General features: G+C 47.9%; 1 protein-coding gene across 3 annotated transcripts in view; it reads left to right on the top strand.

Moving 5' to 3' along the window:
* Positions 1-1,211: 1,211 nt before the first annotated feature.
* Positions 1,212-17,180, top strand: part of PDZK1 (PDZ domain containing 1) — a 49,771-nt gene continuing 33,802 nt past the window's right edge. For 2 of the 3 annotated variants that reach the window (XM_027618507.2, XM_027618515.2), the window contains exon 1: positions 11,522-11,602. The gene's annotated coding sequence lies outside the window, so the exon portion shown is untranslated. Of the gene's footprint in view, positions 1,447-11,521; positions 11,603-17,180 lie in introns of those variants that run through there. The other variant, XM_027618519.2, reaches the window with a different exon arrangement.

Below are 17,180 nucleotides of genomic sequence, written 5' to 3'. Positions count from 1 at the left end.
GCTCCAGGCTGAAGGGGGAGGAGGGTGGGACTGTGAGGGGGACTGGGGGGGGGCATGGGAGACGGTAGGGGGCCAGCCCAAACGGTCCTGTACGGAGGGATGAGCTGGTGGATGGCTGACCTTGTTTCCCCTCTGACCCCCTCAACCCATTTCCATTCTGTTCTGTTCTGTTCCTCCTTGGTCACTGGTGGGCTGGGGAGATTGCAGGGATCACCCCTGAATTCTAGTGTCGTGCACTTTGGTGGAAAGAGCATCGGTCTGAGAGTGAGAAGCTTTGGGTTCTAACTTCTGCAAGGCTGGGCCAGGCACATACCAGAGGGGACCCAGCACAACGGGAAGCCCCATGGTTCTGAAACAAATACCCACCAATGCCAGGCTACCCAGGAACCCAAGGGGTGTCAGAAGAAGGCGGGTTGGGGAAATTTTTCATGACAAATCTAGAGTCACTCACCTGTGTGTGGACAGGGATTTCCTGGTTTGTAGTTCTCTGTGGTCCTTAGATCAAAAAAGTGCTCTGGGGTTTGAGGTCCTGTCAAGGGCCCCACCAAAGCCATTGTGGCGTTATCAGGTGAGCCAGGCATCAGTTCCATCTCCTTATTCTGTTAAACTGCTCAGCTTTCAAAACAGAATGTGTGGATTCCTGAGGGATGGAAACCAGCGACGGGCGTTTGCTGGGGGTGGGGGAGGGGAGTCTCTCCTCCCATCTACAGGTCTCTCACCATCATCCTGGGCACAGGACCAGTCCACAACAGCCAGAGGACACCTGGCCCCACAGACATGAGCTGCTGAACGGGGCCTGGTATTTGCTACCCCTACAACAGTGGTCAAATTTATGACTTCTCCGTTCCTTGAAATGGAGATTTGTTCACACTTGTCTCCGTGGGACACCCAGAAGGTTGGCCATGACACCCCTCAGTCTTTCTCATCAGCCGGAGCCTATGCAACAAGGAAGAGGAGTCGAAGATAACAAAACTGTGGATCTGCAAGGTTGGGGCCCCTTGAGCACCAGCAGACACACGTGTGTTCACACTGGTTGTTGCAAAACCCTCAAAATTCTGCAAAGACCTCAGGCTTGAAACTGAATGGCAGAGGACTTTCTTCTCAACAGTCAGGGTGCATCTGCACACCGTGCAAACACCTGCGTACGTGATTGCCTTAAAATGCTGCTTCTGCTTCCTCCTCACTGAACGTTATTGTGTCTTAGGCCCTGTGGGGTTGACATGGCTGCGCACTAAGCTGGCCTGTTCTCAAGGAGAGCACGCTTTGTGTGCAGGGCCAAGGTGCAGGCTGAGGCAGAATGTGCCCAGTGCTGTAAGCACCACAGAAGTGAGAGAAAGCCCAGAAGAAGAGAAGGAGGGGGAGAGGAAATGGAGCCTGCCCCCATGACAGACAACTGTTGGGCACTTTAGTGGACAAAGTGATGTTTGAATTGAACTTTGAAAGCAGGTAGGATTTCTTTCTATTTTTTTTTTTTTTTTAAGATTTATTTATTTGAGAAAGCGAGAATGAGAGAGAGAGAGAGTACATGAGAGGGGAGAGGTTCAGAGGGAGAAGCAGGCTCCTCGCCGAGCAGGGAGCCCGATGCGGGAGTCGATCCCGGGACTCCAGGATCATGACCCGAGCCGAAGGCAGTCGCTTAACCAACTGAGCCACCCAGGCGCCCGAAGGTAGGATTTCAAAAGGCAGGGGTAAGCATTTTTCAGATGTAGGAACAATAGGAACAAACAAGGTGTAGGGATAACTTGACGGGCTTGTTTGGAAACCAGTGAAGCAACTGAAGTGACTGGAGTGTAGGCTGCCTCCTGTTGGGGGGCTTCTGGGGCAGCCCCTGGCCCACAGCCTCCGAAATATTTATCCTGTCAGCCTTTGGATCTCTCAGGTATCCGAGGCCAATTACACAATGTAGCAACTGATGCATTGTGTTCTGGGAATTACTAGTAAGTGCTCAACATTAAAAGAAGATCTGGTTGGATGTTAAGTCATATCTTACTTCTGTAGAATTGTGAGGTCTAGTCCAGTTGCTGGCAGGGTGCAGAAATTTCTATGCCAGTTGTTCTCAAACTTGAGTGTGTATTAAAGTCACCAGACCAGTGTTAAAATGCAGATGGCTAGGCCCTGCCCTGGAGTGTCTGATTCAGTAGGTTTGCAGGAGGTCCAAGGATGTGTTTGTGTCCCTCACAGGCTCCTTAGTGCTGATGTCGCCAAGTTGCTCCTTGCAAACTGCTCTATGCCGTACCTCTTGCAGACTCTGCTTTCATCTCTCTTGTGGTGTGTGGCTCGTTACCACCCAGAGTACCCATCCAGTATTCTGTCTGAACACCTCCGGCTTAAAAATTCTTCCTCGTTGCCTTCAGATCTGCTTCCCGTTAACTTCCAGCCATTGCTCCCCATTCTGCTGAGGGCCCCACACAGAACATGAGTCTGGATGGTGCTTCAGTCCCAGGCACAGGAGTCAGACTGCGAGGTTCATCTTCTGACTCCACCGTTTATGAGATGGCCTTGGGCAAGTCACTCGACTTTTCTTAATTTCCTCCTCTGTGGAATGGGCATGATAACAGCAGTTTTGTCATACGACTGATGGCTAGTTTCAATGAGAAAACGTATGGAAAACAGTTAGTGTGGTACTTGGCACATAGTAAGTACTCAATGAATGTTAGTTATTGTCATTACCGAGTTTCCTTTTCTACAAGGAAGTCCATCATGTCTCTGAAGAAAGTTCATCATACCAGCTAACATTTCTCCTTTCGGGGCTCAGTGTCCCCGGCTCCTTCAACTATTCCTTATGGTGCAGCGTCAGTATGTCCTTCAGTCTTGTCACCCTCTCTGAACATAGTCCAGTTGGTCAAATGCCCTTGTTGAGTACGTGTGGGGCTCAGACCGGCCGCTTGCCTAGCATAGTCAGAGCCTCGCCTAGTCACTGCAATCAAAGATCGTGTTAGCTTTCATGACTAATTTCCACATTTCACTTGACCATATCGGGCTTTTAGGCAACGAGGATGCCAGAGGCCAACATCTGCATGCAGAAGGAAAATTCTGTCATTCTGTCACATTACCCCCGAAGCTTGCCTGGTTGCATCCACACAAGGCTCTTACTGTGTGTGAGTTTGTGGGGGTGTTGGGGAGATCACCTCTGATCCTTGATTGGACTTGGGGCTTACACCTGTTTCATGACTGGTGTGACGGTTAGGAGCCCAGGTGGCTATGAGGAAGGACGTCAGAGGCTGAAGGATCTATACCCTTCTCTGCCTTGGCCTCAGCCCCTCCTGGCTCCAGGGGCTTGGTGGGAGACCCAGCATCTCCCCTGGAGCAGGTGAACTGACCCCTCAGCTGCAGCCAACAGTTCTCTGGAAGGAAACCAAGCCTCCAGGCCAGAGGGCACTTAAAGCAAAGCTGTGTGGGCATTTCAGTCCCCATCCCCAGCCACTGTCCCCACTGGCCTCTTGCCCAGGGTCTTTGGTAATATGTGAGGAAGGAGTCAGGGCTTTTTACTAGGGAGGTCGGGTGGCAGCTTCAGGGGTTTGAGTATCAAGATGACAGAACAAGCCTTGGGAAGAATGTGTCTCTCAGTTTCAATTCTAACTTCCAGTCTATAGTAAATGGTTCCCCAGGAATATTGACCTGAAGTTCTGTCTTTTTATTTTTATTTAAGGATTTTGTTTATCTGTCAGAGAGAGAGAGAGAGAGAGAGCACAAGCAGGGGGAGTGGCAGGCAGAGGGAGAAGCAGACTCCCCACTGAACGGGGAGCCCGGTGTGGGGCCCGATCCCAGGACCCTGGGGCCATGACCTGAGCCGAAGGCAGACCCTTAACAACTGAGCCAAGTTCTGTCTTTGTAAATAGAAGGCAGAGAGAATCTGCTCAGGGCACTATGGTGCGCTAGAGTCTGTCTTGTCTCTCCCTGGTCATAGAGGACACCAGCCAGGCCAGGCCTTGTGCTGACAGGGGACCAGGCCTGCAGGACCGCTGGCTCAGCAGGCCGAACGCTCCACCCACTGATCTGCACAGAGGTAACCGAGTTTCCCCGGGACTTGCGCAGCCTGATGGCAGAAATGGCTACAGTCACAGCTCTGTCTGCCCTCTGGGCTGGCACGCCCTCTCAGCACTTCCACAAAGCCACACTGTGCTGTGTGAACAAAGAGGAAAAAGGCTCCCCTCTGCAACTCACGGTCCCACTGCCTCCTGGACCCTGAAGTCACACAGCACATGGCCCTCTAGCTACAGATGTCCCATCCTCCTCTGCTTCTCACCTCCTGAGAGCAGCTATGTGAATCCAGTGCTGAGCTCCTCCCTGAGGCTCCTGCCCAGTGTGGAGCCCAACGTGGGGCTTCAACTCGCAACCTGGAGATCAGGACCTGAGCGAAAATCAAGAGTCAGATGCCTAACTGACTGAGCCACTGAGGCAAGGGTGTCTTTTCTAATTTGCCACAGATGTGGGGTCATTAGGCTTCTCCTGGTCTTGATTCTCTCTCACTGGCCCTTCTTCCTTGGATAAGCTGATCCCCAGTCTCTCTGTGAGGGGTAGAGTCAGGCTGAGGCTGTGACCTTGAGATGCCTGGCACTTTCTTGCTATTCTCCTGTTCCCAAGCTTGTCCCTCTGAGGGGGTACTAGGACTACTGATCCTCTGTTTCTGTATTTCTCAGGAAGAGGCAGATGGAGACCCAAATCCTTGCTCTGAGAGGACCCAGACTTTGGTTCAGGCAGGAACCCAGGCCTGTTCTTGTTCTGCACCTCAGTTTTCCTTTTAGTGGAAAAGTATTGTGTATTCTGCCCCCTCAGCTGGGAAAAGAAAGAGGGAGGGAATGACTGCTAAAGTATCATTTGCAGCCAGCTTGCAAGTGTTAATAATTCACAGCTCTCTAGGGGTCCTCATGTCTCCCCTGACCTGCCACCTGGTTGCTGAGAAAAACGAGAAAGTTCAGATCAGCAATCCTGTGGGGCCCCAATGTGCAATGCAGCAGAGGAGAGTGGCCTTGCACCTGCTGTAAAACATTTATCTCAGTTCTGCATCTGGACCCTGGCCTAATAAATTCCTCTGCAGGTATGCAGACTACACAGACTGCCTCTTCAGGTGATGGATGAGGCCAGAGTAACATGGGGAGTCAAAACGGGGGCGGGGGGGCGGACTGTCATAAACACTGACTCAGGACAGGGACAGAAACCCACTGGAGCTGAAAATGCTAGGCTCCAAGTTAATGAGCTATTAAAAAGACAAGGTAAGAGGGATAATCAGATCTGAAGTTGAAGTAAAAATTTGGGGGTATCAGGGATGGATCTCAAATGTGAGGATTGGAGGCTGTTATCTTGTACCGAGCCAGGCAGATTGGTGTAGTAGAAAAGGGCCTCGGCCTTGGGAATAAAAGCATTGGGTTGTAGCTAAGAACCTACAAGGGGTGACCTTGGCTAAGTCACTTCACCTCTCTGGGTCTTTGTTTCATAGCCAAAAAATTGAGGCAGTACAACTCAACAACCAAAAATCGAACAAGCAGATTTAAAAAGTGGGCAAAAGACTTGAACAGACATTTCTCCAAAGAAGATATACAAAAGATCAATAAGCACATGAAAGGATGCTCAGCAGCGTTAATCCTTAGAGGAATGCAACTCAAATGAGATGTCCCCTCACACCCATTAGGATGATTATTATTGGGACACCGGAAGTTCTGACCCATACTACGATATGGATGAACCTTGAAGACATTTGCTAACTGAAATAAGCCAATCATAATAGAACAGATCCTGTGTGATTTCGCTTATGTAAGATAACTACAGTCATCAAATTCATAAAGACAGAGGGTGGAATGGTGGTTGCCAGGGCCTGGGGGCAGGTGAGAATGAGCAGTTGTTGTTTACTGGGTAGGGAGTTTTAGTTTGGGAAGATGAGCAAGTTCTGGAGAAGGATAGTGGTGAGGTGGCATGGCAATGAGAATGTACCTAATACACTCAAAAATAGTTAAAGTGGTAAATTTTATGTTCTGTGTATTTTACTGCAGTGAAAAAACAAAACAAAACAACAACCCTGAGATGGGGAGATCAAATATTCCTGACCAAGGTGCAGAGGTAATGCCAAGATATTGATCCCTTCCAATTTTGGACAGGCCAGGCAGCTGAAACCCTCAGGGTAGGTCACCTTCAGCTTTGCGGAGCTTTTTCTGTTTACCCCAGTATATCATAACTCTGAAAATTTCTTATTTCTTAACCTTATTGTGAAGTATATAGAGAAAAATGCATAAAGCAAAAACACATAGCTCAGTATTTAATCATAAATACCTATTCACCCCCACTCAGCTCAAGAGCTAGAACATTGCCAGCATCTCAAAAGTCAGGATAGTGTGGTGGTGCCAAAGTTCTGCCTGATATTTGGGCATTACATAAGTGGAAGCCCAGAATGAAAACAAATGAACTCTAGCTACACAGAGCAATATGGTCGTATCTCACAACTATAGTGAATGAAGTAAACCAGAACAAGAAGGGATACATCAGAATGATTTATTGAAAAAGACCAACCTTTCACTCTGTTCTTTGTCATAAATCAACTGTTTTTATTTGTATTGGTCTGTTTGGGGGGTTTCTAGTCTATTCCGTTGGCCCGTTTGTCTTATTTGGTGCCCGTGCCATATTGTAGTATTTGCCGTCACTCTACTGTCTTATTACCCAGGAGGGCTTCCTTAGTCTTATTTTTCAGAAATAGCTTGTCAACTTCCACCAAAAAACCCAACCAAACAAATAAACAAACCCAACCAAACAACCAAACAAATAAACAAACTCCCTGCCCTGCGGGGAGTTTGATGGGAAATACATTAATCTGTAGGTCAGTTTGGAGAGAATGAACATCTTTACAGTGTTGAAGTTTCAGTCCATGAGTGTGGTATAATCTTCATTTACTTAAGTTTTCTTTAATGGCTCTCAGTAATGTTCTGTAGTTTCCTATGAGTGTGGCAAAGTACCAATCCTTTAGCCTTTGAAGACTCTGGGAGAGTTTGGGGCAGCTGGTCCTAGGTGGGTCCCGAAAAGCCTCATCTGTTTACCCTCGTGAACTAGACAACTATTAACTTCTCTGTGTGACATGGTGGGAAAAGTATTGGGAAGCACTGGGAAGTCTTTGTAGTTTTCTGTTTCTGATCAATTGCACAGAATGCTGTGTCTTGGGTCGGCAAGAATGCCATCCATAATGCCCCCAAACATCCTGAACTCCTGACTTGCCCAAGGTGTACTCCTAGCCTGTTTATTTACATGAGCTCGTCTGTACAATGTGTGCCCATAAATCAAGAGAGCATGACTTGCAAAAACAATAGCAATAATGTTATTATGTGCTGCCCATTTACCAGGTTCTGGGTGATCTACAAATGTCTTTTTACTTAAGTCTCCTAAAAACCCTATGAAGTTGTTAATATTATCTATATTTTACAGAAGAAAAAGCTGGAGCTTTGAGAAGCAAAGTAACTGCTAAGTGGCAGAACCATTTCTGGAAACATGGCAGACTAGAGAACCTGACAATCCTCCCTCTACAAAGTCCATAGAAATGCTGGTTAAAATATATCAAATACTTTTTCAGTAGGTAAGTAAGCTTGCAAGAAAGGAAAGAAATCTCTAAGGTCCAGAAGTGAAGAGGAAGCTGAAAAAACAGTAAGCAAGCAGTTTGTTCTCACAGGGTCACTTTGGGATAGGAGAGAAGACCTAGGAACTGAGACCCTGGGTAGAGCTGAGACCCTCAAAAGTCTACGTGCTTAGTGAAAGGGCCGGATAAAAACCAAGCTGGCAAAACGAGATGCATCTTTTCACTCCTTTGCTCAATTTCATTTTTTGAAAACTTGCTATAATTTAGGCTTCTATTCCAGGCACTTGGGATGCAGTGACAAATACAAATCCTGCCCCTGGGGAATTTATATTGTGGTGCGGGAGGGACAGAAAATAATTAATAAACATAATATAAAAGTATGATGAAGAGGGATCTATTTATGGAAAACACAGAACGGCAAAAACCGATCAGGGAAACCATTTTTTTTTTTTTTTTAAAGATTTTATTTATTTACTTGACAGAGAGAGAGACAGCGAGAGCAGGAACACATGCGGGGGGAGTGGGAGAGGGAGAAGCAGGCTCCCCGCAGAGCAGGGAGCCCGATGCGGGACTCGATTCCAGGACCCCGGGATCATGACCTGAGCTGAAGGCAGACGCCCAACAACTGAGCCACCCAGGTGCCCGGAAACCATCTATCTTGGCCTGGACTCTGGGAAGAAAAAGAATTTCCTCTTGTGAATTCCCAACCATAGATTTACCTTTAGAAGGGGCTCGGGGTGGGGCACCTGGATGGCTCAGTCAGTTAAGCATCCGACTCTTGACTTTGACTCAGGTCATTGTCTCAGGGTCACGATCTTAGGGTCGTGAGATCGAGCCCCGCTTTGGGCTCTGTGCTGGGCATGGAGCCTGCTTAAGATTCTCTCTCTCTTCCTCTCCCTCTGCCCCTCCCCCCCTCAAAAAAAGAGTTCTAAGAAGGGGCTGGGGTTGTAACTGATGCGAATTATTTGCATGATCTAGAAACATGAAGGCAAGTAACAAACATAAATCGGCCCTGTTGTTAGCGCCTTTCTTCGTCATTCTAGAGGTGTGGAGAGGTGCTGCCTCACAAAAACAAAAGCAAACCCTCCACCCCGGCTGCCAAGGGCTCCTGTAGATAAAGCCCAAACTTGAGCTCACAGTAAAAAAATACAAAACTATCCAAACTATTAATGGCAGCGTTAGGATTCAATACAGCATCTGTTTGATGCCGAAGGCCATGCTCATAACTCTTACCTACATGGCCTTCTACACACACACACACACACACACACACACACACACACACACACACACACACAGGACTTAGAGCACACACCCTCACGGCAGAGTTGTCTAGATCCATGGTATTTAGGATCTACCAGATACAGAGCCATCAGCCTCTGCTTGAATACCCCTAGAGAAGGAGAGCACATTCCTTCCCTGGATGGCTGGGGGCCTTATCACAGAGGTACAACAACACCCACAGACAGGCTCCTTAGTTCTTCTGCACCAAGTGATCTTGGGCAGGATAACTGACCGGGTGAGTCTAGGCTTTTCTTATCTGTTAAATGGAGATATTGGCCTAAAGGGTTGTGCTGAGGGTTAAACAGAATAAGGGATATAAAGGCTTACCAGGCACATAATAGATAATGTTATTTGCTCTTCTCATTAATTTTCTAGATCTAAGCAATCAATAAAAAGACTGACTCTGCTTTGCATTCATCAGATCAGATCCATTCATAGGCATGAGAGCTTTTAAAATTCAAGTTTTAGTGAGGGCAAACCTCATTCCGTTCATTCCATTGGGAAAGGGTTTAGTCACTTAAAAAAATGCTTGTTTCTATTTGATTTTGAACCAACACTTTCTCTCTGCATTTCTTTCTTTTTTTTTTTTTAAGATTTTTTATTTATGTAGAGAGAGAGAGAGAGAGTGTGTGAGCAGCAGGGAGGGTTGGAGGGAGAGGGAGAGAGAGAGAGAATTCAAGAAGACTCTGCCCTGAGCGTGGAGCCCAACGTGGGGCTTGATCCCAAGACCCTGAGATCAGGACCTGAACCGAAATCAAGAGTCTGAGCCGACTGAGCCACCCAGGTGCCCCACTTTCTCGGCATCTCGAGGTCTTCTCTGTTTCCAGTCTCAAGGCTTGTGGCTATTTCTCCATCTGTGCTGGGATGAAGGGCGAGTCTGAGAAGTCTCCTGATGAGTATATGCTCCACTGTGAGGGCTGTCTTTATTTTATTTTATTTTTGTCACCCAACTTTTTAAATTTTAGAAGTGTCAAGAATAAATATTACTGACTTAGGCTTCTTAGCAATTAAGGTATCTTTTATATACAGTGTGATTCACCTGTTTACGTGTATAGATTGATGAAATTTGGTAATTTTAGACAATTGCATAGCCACCCCCACATTCAAGATACAGAACAAGATGTAGAACAATTCCCTCACCTTAATGTTTCACCTTTAGACCCTTGATTTTAAGAGACATTGACAAATTGGCTGGGGGCCCCGGGGGAGAAGCCAGTAAGTCATGGCCTAGGCAGATCACCTTGGGGAATGAAGGGGCGTTCACTGAATCCCAGAGAAAAGAAAGCTTATGGAGGATATAACAGCCTTCAAATCCACCTGAAGGGCTGCTGTGTAGACTAGAGTAGACTTACAGTAGCTCCAGAGGGAACTATGAGGATTTATGGGCAGAAGTGAGAGACCTTTTGACTCTATAAAAAAAACAACACAACAACCCTCTAAAAACAATATAATACCAACTATTTGCAGATGATGAAGGTAAGTGAGACTCAGAGTTAGAAATGAATTACTCTAGATCAAACACCCAGGAAGTGGCGGAGTCAGCATCTGAACACAGGTATTCTAATCTTGAATCAGGATTTTTCCATTCTCCCCAGCCATTTAGGAAGATAACACAGCAGGCCCAGGGGCCATGGCAATCCAGGTGGACATGACCTGATTTGAGTTAGCTGCTCAGATGTTTGTCATTTCTGACCACTTCCCCTCTGGTTTGGGCCATGCTTTTCTTGGGAAAAGCCAAAGCCCAGCCAAGATCGGTAGCCATTCCAGCATGGGTGGAGGAGAGTGAGGTCACCCGTCCTCAGCTTGGGGTTTGCTTTGCCTTACTGCCTAGAGCCAATTCTTGATTTCCAGTGTGGGCTGAGGATCCAGTCAGTCAGAAGCCTAGCTCTGGGTCTCCCTGTGTGGGTGCTGCTGATCGGGATGAGCTAGTGCTCTGGGGTGGCTGGGGCTGCTCCCCACTGCCCAGGCAGCCATGCTGGGGAGCTCGTGGAAATGCCTGCCACCTTCCCCTGCTGGGCTTGCCTGAGAGGTTCTGAGTGGCTGGAAGGGGAAAACAAGTGTCGATATGTTGGAGAATAGAGACAGAGCACCCTCAGGTGAGAAAAGGGGGCGAGGAGAGAGCACGTAAGAGGAGGGAAGTCTGGGAAATAAGAGCAGGGGTTTTGCAGGGAGGTAGAAACTCCCGGGGGAGGGAGGAGGGTGCCTGAGGAGCTCTGCTCCATCTACTGTGGCTTGTTGGCCCGCAGGCCTTCTACTAGGTAGGGGGTCTTGGACATTCCTGCTCCCCAGGGAGGCCTCAGTGCACGAGGATGCTCAGGTGGTGACCCGCAGCCCCAACCCTGGGATGGGGCACGGTGGAAGCTCCTCACGCCTGGAGTGTTGGTTGGTGTGACCAAGGCATTTGCCAAGGGAGAGAAGTGAGGAAGGCAGAGGCGCCTCCTCCCCCTCTCCTCCTATCCCCTCCCCCCACTGCCCCTTCCCTGCTCTCCCCCTTCTTCTCTGGGAGGGGCGGGCAAGCGGCAGCATCCCTGCGGGGGGGGGGGCGGGGGGGGTTAGGCGGGCGGCAGGCACTGGCTACTCAGGGCCCACCAGCCAGCAGGAAGCAGGACAGAGGTCACTTGAACTCAGACCACAGGTCCCTGTTAAATACATCAGCTTTTAAATCAATCTTTGTTCAAAGTCCAGTGAGTTCCAAGACTAGAACTCACCAGCAGAGAGAGAATTCCCTGGTGAACGCGGACCAGCTTTTCTTCTTCCCAGATCTAGGTAAGAGCTCACTCTGTCCCCCTGACTGAGGGCGCCAGCCGCCTGGGCCTGAACCACCTTCTTTCTTCTCCTTTCTCCTTTTCCAAGCAGTGGCTGCCTGTCCAGGGCAGAAGGGAGGCTTATGGGAAAGGAGCCAGGGCCCTTTTGTGGTGGTGGTGGGGGGGTTATTGTCCACACTCTGAGGTTCTCTCTGCTCGGGATGCCTGACCCTTGCAGCGTAGGGTCTGCTTCACAAAGGAATTGGTAAACTGATCCTCAGAAAAAGCTTTCCCAGGTTTGCCTGGGGGGTTGGTGTGCAGACAGAAGGGGGCGTGACAACAGACCTCACAGGTCACCAGGGGGATACTCCTCAGAGCTCCCCACTAGGCAAGGGCTTTGTGTATTAGAGATTTTCTTCTGGAAGCAGCCCTTCAAGGATAAAACCTAACTTAACGTTCCCACTGGATAATAAAAACAGGCATCTCCTCTTTTCATCATGTTATAGCACTAAGAAATGAGGAAAAACCAGTGAGTTTCTAGGCTGGCTGAGTTTTAAAGCAACCGCCCCAGGCTCTACCCGTTGGAGTGTATAATTCTTTGGGTCTTGTGTGGGTCTGAAAATCTTTGTTTCTTTAACATTCCAGAGGATTCTGGTGTGCAGCCTGGTTTGGGAACCATTGGCCACTTCCTAAGCAGAAGAGACTAAGGGACTTAAACGTGACTTCATATACGGGCTCTCCAGCCAAGGAGAGCTCTGGGCTGGGCTGCTTCCTTCCTCCTCAGCTGTCCCTGCAGTGTTGCACGGAGGTGCTTGCTCTCAGTCCCATATGCAGAAGTCACAGGAGCTGGGTGTCTAGTCACCTGTAGTCACATGTTTTTCCTGCAGCAAATAACTCAGGGACTTTGAGTTTATGTGTTATGACTAAGTAAATTGTTCTTATCTTGGACTCTTTTGTATGTTCTCTGCATCATAAACTATGAAGTTGCTGGTAATGATGTCTTGTGTTCATAGACTGCTAGCTAGACATCTGCTCCTCCAGGGGAAAGGACACGGGACTGGGGTGCACAGAGCCCGCGCTGTGGTTTGGTTGTTAATGACCCACCATTAGACAAGTCAGCCAACTGGAGCTCCAGTTTCACCATCTATCAGCGAGGGTCTCTCTTTCCCCAGGGCTCTACTGAAAATAAAATTATAAATAGGACGTGTTTGAGGGGATTAAAAGCACAAATGTAAGGTACGTACATTTCCAGTGTGTGTGTCCAAGGGCTCTGTGGGAAGAAACAGGCTTGCAGTCAGTTGGGGCACCTTGTCCCGGTGTTTCATCTCAATGAGCCTCTCTAGACTCACCTATAAATCCGGAATTGGGACTAGATCACGGCTAACGTCCTCTTCAGCCCACCAAGTCTAAGGTGGAGCTCTAAGTATGAGGACCTTGTTATCCCGCAGCTTGGAAGGCTGGCTCCTTCTCATCATTTGGGTATGAATCCAAATCTTACCTTTCCAGGAAGGGCTTTCCAAGCCAGCCTCCCTCTCTGTCCCACCACCGTGTCTCCTTGTTCATAGCCTTTGTCACCAGAAGTCCTCTTGTGTACTTTGTACTTGTCACCATTGCCAGACTTCAGGCTTCAGGAGAGCAGGGGTCTTGTCTTTCATGTTACCTGCTATAATCCCAGCTCTTAGGATGGCACCTGGCATAGAGTAGATGCTTAGATATTTAGCTAAGTGGAAGTTAGTGTGGCAGGGAATGAGCTGCAAGAATAGAATCAGGGTGTTTTGATAAACTGTTCTTAAGGAGAGTGTGCTTAAGAACTCTGATATTCTCAGATCATCTGAGGTCCTGGGTTGGATCATGTAGGGATGCACATATCTGGTCACATCTTGGTTAAATGATTTTCATATTTGTTGCATAGGCGTTTGATGAGAGTAGCAAGTTCAACTAGACATGTTTCTTCAAGATCTCGGCAACTCCTGTCCTTGGCATTTTGTGAGGGACTGCCTCACGATTTCTTAATCTCATTGCTAAGTGATGAAGAGCATGGACACTGACACTGGGAAGCTGCACTGCAAGCAGACACATTCTTCTTCTCTGAGACTCTGTGTCCTCCGCCATCAGACGGGCACAATAGCACCTCATTGTAGTGTCTGGAGGACTAAGTGGGAGAATGCACTGAGGGCCTCGCACACTGTCGGTGCTACTGTTATGATGATTTTTTTTTTTTTTTTAAAGATTTTATTCATTTGAGAGAGACAGAGAGAGCACAAGCAGGGGCAGAGGCAGGGGCAGGGGCAGTGGGAGAGGCAGGGGCAGGGGTAGAGGGAGAGGGAGAGGGAGAAGCAGACTCCCCCCTGAGCAGGGAGCCCGACCTGGGACTCATCCCAGGATCTGGAGTTCATGACCTGAACCGAAGGCAGACGCTTAACCATCTGAGCCACCCAGGTGTCCCTGTTTGATGATCTTCAGACAGCTTTGCAATGGGCATGACCCCAGGGAAGGAAGGGGCCCAGGCAGTGGCAAGGAGTTTTGATAAATAGGAAGGATAGCCGCTAGGCAACTTGATGGCAGCTCTGCAGGGTTTGCTCTTGGTCTGAGGTGGCCTCCAGCTTCTGAGGCTCTGAGCCTCATGTGACATAAACACCGGAGCTCTCCTGTAATCTGTAGGACTGAGCCTAAGGTACTTTCCAGTCTAACCTGAATGGCTTCTTCCTTTCCACATACACCTCTTCTCCAGGCTTTCAGAACCATTCACCATTCCTGAACACACCTGTGCTCTTCCTTTTTCTGGGCTGCCTTCCTCCTTCCAGTCTAACTACTTGTGTCCCCTCACACAGCATACACCTCACGGTTGGGAGTCTGGGGAGATGGTGAAAGGAGCCTAGACTCAAGTGGGTTTGAATCCAGGCTCTGTGGCTTATCCAAATAGCCATGGGAAACCAATTTAACTTTTCAGAATCTTTTTTTTTTTTTTTTTTTTTACTTGTGGAATGGACCATTAAGATTAAATGTGAACTCCTGAAAGGTACCTAGGCTGGTGCCTGGTGCTTAGTAGGAGCTCAATAAATATGTTTAACAATAGCAAGACATTTTCTTTTAAATATTCCAGCACCTATGCCATTGTTGGGTAATTATGTTTATAACTTTTCCCAATGCTCTACTGGGCTCTGCGAGGGCAGGACAGTGTCTAATCTGGTTAGGGCCTTGGGATCTGTCTGCCCCATGGTAGGAACTAAATATAACTTGTAGATTATATAAATGACACTTGAAATTCAGACAATGGAGTGATGCCTTCAAACTGTGGTGGTCAGGAAAGGATTTGTGTTTAACTTAAAATTTGAACTGAGCCTTGAAAATGGGTAGGTTTTAAATTCATTCACTTGGAAAGAATGTTTACTTAGGAGCTACTATAAATAAGTAATCAGAGAAAGAAAGGTACTCCAGGCAGAGAAGGTGGCTTGAGCAAAGGGCAGGCTGGGTGTGGGTGACCATGTGTAGGCCCGTTGGGTGTCTGCTAAGGAGCCTAAAGGAATGAGGTAGGGCTGGATTATGCTGAGCATCACAGCCTGAGCAAGGAGTCTGGATTCTGCTTCTTGAATGATTCTTTTGTTTTTATTTATTTTTATTATTATTTTTTTTTAGAGAGAGAGCAAGCGAGCAGGGAGGGGCAGAAGGAGAGAGAGAATCTTAAGCAGGCTCCATGCTCAGTGTGGAGCCTGACATGGGGTTCAGTCTCACAACCCTGAGATCATGACGAGCTGAAATCAAGAGTCACATGCTTAACTGACTGGGCTACCCAAGTGCCCCTTGAATGATTCTTTTAGAACCTGACATGATGAAGGCAAGATCTAAGGCAGTGAGTGGGAGAGCCTGGAGGCAGGAGGACTCTGGAGCACACAAAAACAATGAGGGCATAGAAATGCAAGGTCAAAAGTTCTTGTAGAACAAGATGCCAGTTTGAGGGGATAGCCCCTGTTCCAGCCAGCCCTCAGAATGGTTTGGCTATTTTCAGGTTTTATCAGCTTCACCAGCAGCAAAGGTATCCTCTCTGAGGGCGTCTTTGTTCCCACACAACACTGACTCCTTCCTTCTCCCAGCTTGCAGAACTCTCAGGTACGCAAGTCAAGTGTGAAAGACCTTGACCTCCAGCTCAGAGCCCTCCACATAGGACAAAGTATCATTCATGGTCCCTGGGGGCTGGGGGTAGTATTGAGCACCAGCGGGCCAAATGAACTTTGAGATAAGCAGATTCATTCCTTATTATCATAAATGAGAAATAAGAATTACTCACTGGGCCTGGGGTCACTCTTTTCCACATAATGCTCGGTGGAATGCACTTCATTAATTACCCACATGTGAAATCTCTTGCTGGTTAAGACCAAATGGTAACTCTGACAATGGGAAAGTAAAGTTAGCAAATACATATCTTAGGGTCCTGCTTATCCTTCTGTTTTTGGCACTAATTCTTTAAAATGAATACACTTGATGAATTTCCACAGATCTTGCTTTTCCAATGAGGAATCCAGGTGGCCTTAAGTGTATTATCTGCAGCAATTATCCTATGTCTATAGGATCTGCTCTAGGTGAAACGTTTCTGAAGAAAGATGAAATTGAATTGCCTTTACCTCCTCCTTGCTGGAGACATCTGGCAATACCAGCTGGGACATGATAGAGTTCCTCTGTTGCTGTTGGAAGAAACTGTGTGTCTGAGGCTCTGAGGCTGGCCTTGAAGGAAGGCGGACGTGCCAGGGCAGGAGGCCTGGTCAGGGCCGATGGCTGTCAGTGATGCTTGGCCTGTCCACGTGCTGACTTAATATCGCCTAGTCTCTACCGAGGGTGTTTTTCTGACAGAAGTCTGGTGTTCCGTCTGTCTCACTCATTACACAGATGCACACCAGTGGTGGAGGAACATTCTCCGTGAGGGCGCAACATGCCAATACGCCTGGCCAGGCTTCCTGGGAATGTTGCCTTCTCCTTGCTGAAGTTCCAGGGGTTTTATAGACCAGCAAGGAGTTCAGTGCAAAGTGAATGCCATTCACGATGAATGTTACCCTCGGCTCCCACCCTCTCTTCCCCTCAAGCCTTGATGAAACAGAGATAATTTCTCTATGGTACGTCCTAGTTATACAAATAGCCACCCACAGTCACAATTACCAGGGTTAAACATTATTCAACTGCTGTCTTGCTAAGTTATTGCTGTGTAGTTTTTCATGGCTCGGGTGTTGGTTACGTAAGTGCCTTTTTGAGGAGCAACTAAATGTTTTCTTTGTGGTCTGGTCCTTACTGCACCATTGGTTCCCAAGTATTAGATAAGATAGTGCCAGATCCATCGTGACTAGCGGTTGTAGGGGACCGTGTTTGAAGAATAATCTTGCTGCATCCTAGACAGAAGACAGTCCCCGGGGCCCCTTCTTTCCTGATGAAGTCATTGCACCTGGCTATCTGTCATGGGTGATAGCACCCTTCTGTTTTTCTGCCTCCAAACAGAATGCAGTTTCTCCTATACCCTTTCTTTAATCTTTTGGAAATTCAGTGATGGATGCTGCCTGGTAGGTGAGTCTGTTCACTTGTTCCTCCCTGGCTACCATGGTCCGTACCTGGAGCAG

The sequence above is a fragment of the Zalophus californianus genome, chromosome 4 (genome assembly GCF_009762305.2).
Source record: "Zalophus californianus isolate mZalCal1 chromosome 4, mZalCal1.pri.v2, whole genome shotgun sequence".
In the NCBI taxonomy this organism is placed as follows: Eukaryota; Metazoa; Chordata; class Mammalia; order Carnivora; family Otariidae; genus Zalophus; species Zalophus californianus.
Note: the sequence above shows the minus strand (reverse complement) of the source record. Positions and strands in the feature narration are given on the sequence as shown.